Below are 9,111 nucleotides of genomic sequence, written 5' to 3' on the forward strand. Positions count from 1 at the left end.
TGCTCACAACGCCGGATCTCACTAAACCTCGTGACCGGGTGGCACGACAGGACTAGCGGCAACAGCTCTAGCTACCACTACCCATGAGTGGCCGAGTGTGCGGCGCTAAACCAAACCAACTGATGACTCTCTCACCACAAGGGAGACAATGGTCATCAGATGCAATGAATGATGAACATGATATATATATATAATCATCATCCATGCAACAACCCCAAACCTCATAAATACCTCCAACATGAGTATAATCGTCATGATACCTCCACATATCCCACCGAACATATGTACCCACTACACATGTATAATTAACCAAAACTCCAATAATCCCACCAGACACATGTACACAAAAATATAAGTACAATCAACATGTATCCTCCAATAAAAATACAACGGACATGTGTATATACTCCGAACATACAATCAACACAACTCCTCCAAAAGTACATGACAAATACGTATGTACACACCACATGTAAATGTACGGTCAACAAGATAACTCCTATGACACATACCCATCTATGTACAGTCCACATCATACACCCAATCAGCATGGTAATACCAACAACCCGACAATCCCTACAAGGCATACTCTACACGTGTAATCACAACAGAGTAGATATCAAAAGTAGAGACGGTATATGAATTAAATGGAACACCTCAAAGATCAAGCATAAGTCTCTAGCAGGAAGTCAACAAACCGATATGATATAAGGTAAAGCAGTCTAATCCATCGGATAACAACCATGCACTAAGTACAAGAAAATCTACATAGAGGTAAAGGAAGAAATACCCGCCTTAAAGTGTAGATCGTGCCAAGTAATCCCGTGTCGAGACGCTCGTCCCGAATCCAAGTCCTGCGATCAATATATATTTTATTTAGCTAATTTCATACGATTCAAATAGCTAAATAAAATTCCTAACCCACTAGGATCACTCTAATCAAACCTGATCTCTGATAAATCCTCCAAATAATCCTTAATCCAACTCCTTCTAAACCAAACATAATCCACAACCATCAATTAATCCAATCAAAACTCCTCATGAATTAATCCAATTCAATTAGTTAACTCTTCTTGTTAACATGCTTCAATTATCCAACCCATAACTCATCCAATCCAAAAATCCATAATCTAATATCAATATGAGTTAAATCAATACATCTACTCACCACTTATAATCTAAGCAAGCATAAAACCCTAGATTCCTTAGAAAACCTAATTTAGCATCATACTAATGAGAATACCATAGGTACATCACTAGAAAACACTCACCTTGAGGTATGGCAACAAACCCAGTAGCTCAACAGCCCTCTACCAATCTCTGCACACAACCACCAAGAATTCCTACATCAATTCTTTCCAAGGTCAGTCCAGGAAACAATTACACAACACTGAATTTGCTGGAACCCTAACAAACAAGATCTTTCTCACCACAACAACCCCTTACCTTCACACCCGTGACCTCCACAGCTTCAAGAGTTGGAGTGGCAGTGATCGGCAACAGTGCAATCCTCCAATATTTCGATCTGATGCCTTCATCCAATCCAGAACAGGAAGAACAGCTAAATGGAGACAATTGAGCAAGATTCGGAGTTAAAACAAATCCAGATGAAACTTACCTAGACTAATCGTTCCCTGGTGGTGGCACTCGATCGAGACTCCAGTACACGGCGAGGCAGCGAGGCCGTGGTAGTGCGACCAACGATCAGAAGAGGTTGCGAGAGAAACACATCGGGTGGGGGAAAGAGTGGTTGTCGGCGACGAATCTGAGCTAGGGCACAGCTTCAAGAACGGCTACGGCATCCCGTGGGTCGATGGATTCCAGCATCACGAACGGGAGAGGGAGGAGGGAGACGGGGCATCAGCAATCGGGATGGAGAAGGAAGGTCCGGTGGCGATGGGCTGGACATCACTGGCGCGATCAAGAATCGCCGGCATCACGACTGAGATGCGATGGGAATCGAGAATGGGAGGAAGGAGAGAAACGCCCGTAGCTTGTCTTCCCTCCTAAGCACTCCACCATCAGCCACGCCGGCGACACCGAGATAAGGAGGAGGAGGAGAATCGCCGGTGAGGATCGGGACGAAGTGGACAGGGGAGGAAGAAGAATCGGGGGAAAAGAGGGGTCCTCGGCGCTTATAAGGTAGGTTACTGTAGCATTAATCCCCAAACCTAATTTAGCTTAATCAAAGCCTAAGTCCACTCCTCAATCAATTCCCACCTTTGGGTATTCCAAACAGACCTCCTCTGTACCCAGAATCTATCCCCCTAAAATGGGTCATACAGACTCCGTTTAAATCCCGAAAAATTTCTAGAAATTCCTGAAAAATCCAATAAGATTTTCCGTCCAATAACATTTATTATTTAATTTTGTGGTATTTTACATTCTCCCCCACTAATAAAAAATTTGGTCCCCAAATTTACTGGTCAACTCAGGGACCCTCCTCCAAGGTATCCACCAATCAACATACTCATATGCCACTCATCCAAGTATCATAAACAAATCTCCAACCCTAGTATCATAAACATATCTCTAAGCATGACAATCCACCTCCAAGTGAATAGTGATGACTTTGTGAGCTATGAGCTCACTCTGCTCCTGTTACTCCCACTCTGCAATCTAGCCAACTGTGGATAAATCAAACACCTCTAAAATCCAAAATCCACTATCAATAAATCCTCCAACACATGATAGAGCGCTCAAACTATCCATCACTCTAAGATGAAAATCTATACTAAAGTAAAGCTCCTAACCCAAAGTCTGCTATAACCTCAGTCAAAACATGATGTGAAATCGCTGATCTCCATCCAATATAACCCTCAGAGATATACCATAAGGTCCGGTAATCTCTCCACAGTATAATCCTAATACTCAATCCAAAAGAATCTGTCCCACAAATCGATGGCTAGGGAGCAAAGTCGTCACCCAGTAATGAATACCCATACCATCATATCCTCTCCATGTCCTGGATAATCCCACAACAAGATCCGTCAAAACATGCTCCCAACTCCACTCCAGTATCCAAATCAACGGAGATAATCCTACTAATCTCTGATGTTCAACCTCCACTGGCTGACATAATAGACATCAAGCTACCAAGTCCGTGATGTCTTTCTTTATATCGTTCCACTAATAAGAGTGCTCCAATGTCTCCACACATCAGATGTCACCCGAATGTATCGCAAACCCATATCAAGGTGTTTCCTGCAGTAACTCCTCCCGGATAAGAAGTGACTCGAAAACACACACAATCGCCCATAGAAAACAATGAATCTCATTCTCATTACACGAGAATTCTAACTACTGACGCAAGACTGTTTCGCTCATGCTATATCGAAACTGCACCAAATTCCAGGTACAATACCTCTGTGTAGAGTGCAAATCCGTCTACACTAGAAAGTACTACTAAGATAGGTGCAGCTATCAAAACTGATCTCACAGACATCTATCCAGGAAAATTCCATACCCTTCCGAACAATCCAATCAACGGCATAAATGCTGGAGAAAACCCTCAGCTAATCTCTGATAATATCCAGCCAGACCACGAAAGGAACAGTGGACCTCCAGTATAAACTACGCCTACTCCCAACTGATAACAGCCTCTATCTCCTGTGGATCCACCGATATCCTCTACTAAACACAACGTGTCCCAAAAACTCGTAAAAGACAATCGCAATACGTACTACTAAATTCACATATAAATGTTCTCGTCGAAACATCTCTAGAACTATGTGAAGCTAGTGTACATGATCCACCTCGGATCGGGAATAGATCACAACATCGCCAATAAAGACAATGAAAACTGATCCAAACCCTATGAATACCAAGTACACTGAGTCCATGTAAACATCTAAGCATGGCATGCCTAAACGGTAACCCCAAGGACTCATAATGTACGTACCACAGGCTTACTCCACCATAAGATCATCAACAACAAGTCTGTAAACTAATGACCAACTACAATCACTAAATCCCTAAATATCACAGACACATCACTCCTCATGTCTCTATCAACCTCAAACACCAAATAGTAGACCATCAAACTAAATATCCACCAATAGATCATCAACAAATAACATATCATCACACCTGATCTCTTAATATCTATCAATCAAAATCATCCTAAACATCAATCAATCAAACCAGATAGTCCCCTAAACAAAGATAGAGTAAAAGGAATATATCCAACCTTCAACCCCCACTACCAACAAACTAAACGTATCCAAAAAGTCTGCCAAATCTCATAATCTCATCCTCTTATATACTCATATATCCATAGTAAAATAATATCAATCCAAAGTCAAAGGGTCACACAATCTCCTGACTAAGAGTCTACCTATCACGAGAGTATCTCCACCACCCTCATAATCATCCTATATATGTCCATCGAGAAATGCTGATAAAAAGGTCGAACCCTCCAATCTGAAATATAGCCTACAAGACCTAGTACAATGATCACGTGGTCAAGGTCTTAAGTCACCTGATAAAGACAATGTTAGTTGAGTCGTCTAACCATTGGCTTGTACCCCATCATACTATGATTGCTCTACCATGAGGTTCAGCAACCTCCAATATCGAGCAATGAAGACAAATATAGAGGAACGCTATAACTAAATAGCTGATCAAACCATCTATCAATCAACGCTCAACCCCTCGAAGATCATCATCTGAAACTATACCTAGTTACGGTCGGACCTCCTAGGTATTACTCAACTAACACCACTTCCTCCGCATCATTACAGGTCGTAGATCACTAGGTACATCAAAGATATCTAACTACATCCGATAGCTCTATGAGTCAGGATCTCCCATGGAGCAACGTTAGACGAGTCTACTAGTCATCGTCTTAAAATCCATCATGCTGACGAAAGAAGTAGAGAACTACTCTCTCTCTGAACATCTCAATGAAATCACTAAGTGATGACCAGATCTCCAAAAAGCATTCCCTGCTTCTTCCTTCACGTGGTACCGGGTCACGTAAAGGTTAAGCAGCTAACTTCAACTCTTTCACGTCAGTACAAATCATATATCCAAATGTACTCTCCAACTCATACACCCAAGTAGTGGATCCATCTCATAAGTGTTAAGCAGGTAGCTTTACACTTTTCCACATCAGTGGAGGTATCATATCCGAATGTACCTTCTATGTCATTCTATCAGGTACAGACAGTCCATGGTCAAAGTCCCCATGGAATAGGATACGATAATCCTCTACAAGCTGACCAAGCCGACAATGGTATACGGCTAACTCAGTCCTCCCCATGACGGTACAAGTCACGTACTCAAGTGAGTCTCCCAAATATCTAACCCAACACAAGTAACCCCAAAGATCAGAATCTCTAAAAATAGAGTAAGTCAGTCCCCTACTGGTCGGACCAACCAAATAAATCGATCAACACTATCTGATCTAACGAGAGTAAATCAATCATCCACTGATGAAACTAACTAAGGTAAATCGATACCTAACCACCAAAGTCAACCCGGTAAAACAATCCTCAACTAATCGAGCCAACAAGAGTAACCCGATACTCTACTAACTGAATCAATATGAGTACATAGATACCCTTCACTATCCAGCTAATAATAACAGGAACTGGTATATGACTCTAAATCTCAACCAACTAGCAGTAACTGACACTAAAACTACTGGTAGTATGATATGAAAAATCCCCTGAGACTGTAAATCCTTGATCTCCATTAGGTCAACCGTGATCAGTGATTGACCCAACACATGAAATGCATGATACAATCAACTAGGCAAGTACTAACAAGAGAACACTAACACACATCATAATTATATGGGCAACAATACATACACCAACAGAAATGCATAATAACAATATGCAAACATACCTCCTATAGCCTGGAGATGTCCTGCTGCTGCCTGGTCCCAAAACCCGAAAAGTCACATCAAGAAAACCGAATCATGAAACCCAAAACACAAATAACAGGCATCGTACCTGCTTTGATACCAGAAATTGGTATCAGATAAATCTCGAAAAATCCAAAACAAAACAAAGCAGGCATCGTACCCGCTCTGATACCACTAAATTGTCACGCCCCCAAAGGAGTTCCTGTCAGACAAAAATCCGGCAAAACCTCCCCTGTACCGGTGACAATCTGAAGCATCACTACAAGCAAAATACATCAGCCACATGCGGCTGGAATATTTTTATACACAACCACGCAGGTATAATAACAGCCCACACGGCTAGAATGAAACAATCACAACCACGCACACACGGCTGTACTAAAAACACAGCGGAAAAACGAAAACGGAAAGCCCAATACAACACAATCAACACACTGCTAGCCGGCTAGGCTTATACAACAAATACAACACCAAAACCATAAGATAGCCACATGGCTATACACAAATACAATGCCAAAAATAAGAAAAGAATATACAAAAGAAAACAATCACGATCTTCGGATGTGACGTAGGACCCGGCAGACAGGATACTCCGAGCGACACCAGTCATCTACAAGCTACCTGAAGACATAAATGTATACATGCGGTGGTGAGTATAGGTAACTCAGCGGGTAATAGAAAAGATAGTGCATGGCCTATAAACAATATGGAGATCACAAGTATACAGTCTCAGTAGGGAATATGAACATGGTCATACTATCATAATCAATGCATCTGAACATACCTGACATAATAACCTGACATAAACTGTACAAAGCACAACTAACATAATGACAGATACAAACCAATCGACCCCTGGTACAATGATCAGTAAACTCACCGGATCTGCAACAGATATACCCGTGACACCTGTGCAATATAAGTACGACTGCATATACATGTAAAATAAATGACATGTATGCAGCATGGCAACCAAGTGCAACAATCATATCTCAAACAAGTGCAACAACGACAATCACATGCAACTAGTAACTACTAGGCATGTATGCAAATGCAGATGCACCGCGCATCAAATGCAAGAATAATAACTGCGTATGCATGCTCCATGGTCACCCCCGCCACCTCTCTAGACACCACGACCCCTGTATGGCTGACGACTGTACTACCCTCCAGCCCACTATATAGTGGTCGAGGCGGACAGTCCGCTAATAGCTATCTAGCTAAATAGCATCAGGGTCCCTGACTGCTCACAACGCCGGATCTCACTAAACCTCGTGACCGGGTGGCACGACAGGACTAGCGGCAACAGCTCTAGCTACCACTACCCATGAGTGGCCGAGTGTGCGGCGCTAAACCAAACCAACTGATGACTCTCTCACCACAAGGGAGACAATGGTCATCAGATGCAATGAATGATGAACATGATATATATATATAATCATCATCCATGCAACAACCCCAAACCTCATAAATACCTCCAACATGAGTATAATCGTCATGATACCTCCACATATCCCACCGAACATATGTACCCACTACACATGTATAATTAACCAAAACTCCAATAATCCCACCAGACACATGTACACAAAAATATAAGTACAATCAACATGTATCCTCCAATAAAAATACAACGGACATGTGTATATACTCCGAACATACAATCAACACAACTCCTCCAAAAGTACATGACAAATACGTATGTACACACCACATGTAAATGTACGGTCAACAAGATAACTCCTATGACACATACCCATCTATGTACAGTCCACATCATACACCCAATCAGCATGGTAATACCAACAACCCGACAATCCCTACAAGGCATACTCTACACGTGTAATCACAACAGAGTAGATATCAAAAGTAGAGACGGTATATGAATTAAATGGAACACCTCAAAGATCAAGCATAAGTCTCTAGCAGGAAGTCAACAAACCGATATGATATAAGGTAAAGCAGTCTAATCCATCGGATAACAACCATGCACTAAGTACAAGAAAATCTACATAGAGGTAAAGGAAGAAATACCCGCCTTAAAGTGTAGATCGTGCCAAGTAATCCCGTGTCGAGACGCTCGTCCCGAATCCAAGTCCTGCGATCAATATATATTTTATTTAGCTAATTTCATACGATTCAAATAGCTAAATAAAATTCCTAACCCACTAGGATCACTCTAATCAAACCTGATCTCTGATAAATCCTCCAAATAATCCTTAATCCAACTCCTTCTAAACCAAACATAATCCACAACCATCAATTAATCCAATCAAAACTCCTCATGAATTAATCCAATTCAATTAGTTAACTCTTCTTGTTAACATGCTTCAATTATCCAACCCATAACTCATCCAATCCAAAAATCCATAATCTAATATCAATATGAGTTAAATCAATACATCTACTCACCACTTATAATCTAAGCAAGCATAAAACCCTAGATTCCTTAGAAAACCTAATTTAGCATCATACTAATGAGAATACCATAGGTACATCACTAGAAAACACTCACCTTGAGGTATGGCAACAAACCCAGTAGCTCAACAGCCCTCTACCAATCTCTGCACACAACCACCAAGAATTCCTACATCAATTCTTTCCAAGGTCAGTCCAGGAAACAATTACACAACACTGAATTTGCTGGAACCCTAACAAACAAGATCTTTCTCACCACAACAACCCCTTACCTTCACACCCGTGACCTCCACAGCTTCAAGAGTTGGAGTGGCAGTGATCGGCAACAGTGCAATCCTCCAATATTTCGATCTGATGCCTTCATCCAATCCAGAACAGGAAGAACAGCTAAATGGAGACAATTGAGCAAGATTCGGAGTTAAAACAAATCCAGATGAAACTTACCTAGACTAATCGTTCCCTGGTGGTGGCACTCGATCGAGACTCCAGTACACGGCGAGGCAGCGAGGCCGTGGTAGTGCGACCAACGATCAGAAGAGGTTGCGAGAGAAACACATCGGGTGGGGGAAAGAGTGGTTGTCGGCGACGAATCTGAGCTAGGGCACAGCTTCAAGAACGGCTACGGCATCCCGTGGGTCGATGGATTCCAGCATCACGAACGGGAGAGGGAGGAGGGAGACGGGGCATCAGCAATCGGGATGGAGAAGGAAGGTCCGGTGGCGATGGGCTGGACATCACTGGCGCGATCAAGAATCGCCGGCATCACGACTGAGATGCGATGGGAATCGAGAATGGGAGGAAGGAGAGAAACGCCCGTAGCT

The 9,111-nt window shown here is 42.2% G+C and overlaps 2 long non-coding RNA genes across 2 annotated transcripts; both read right to left on the reverse strand.

Annotated features, from left to right (window-relative positions):
- Window positions 1-815: 815 nt before the first annotated feature.
- Window positions 816-1,613, reverse strand: LOC122004555. Its single transcript, XR_006118237.1, has 3 exons — window positions 1,447-1,613; window positions 1,272-1,343; window positions 816-854 (listed from the first exon to the last, which is right to left on the reverse strand). It is a non-coding gene; the product is annotated as an uncharacterized LOC122004555 (long non-coding RNA).
- Window positions 1,614-7,931: 6,318 nt separating this feature from the next.
- Window positions 7,932-8,729, reverse strand: LOC122004563. The gene is made up of 3 exons (XR_006118238.1): window positions 8,563-8,729; window positions 8,388-8,459; window positions 7,932-7,970 (listed from the first exon to the last, which is right to left on the reverse strand). It is a non-coding gene; the product is annotated as an uncharacterized LOC122004563 (long non-coding RNA).
- Between the last annotated feature and the right edge of the window lie 382 nt (window positions 8,730-9,111).

This window comes from Zingiber officinale, chromosome 1A (assembly GCF_018446385.1).
Source record: "Zingiber officinale cultivar Zhangliang chromosome 1A, Zo_v1.1, whole genome shotgun sequence".
NCBI lineage: Eukaryota > Viridiplantae > Streptophyta > Magnoliopsida > Zingiberales > Zingiberaceae > Zingiber > Zingiber officinale.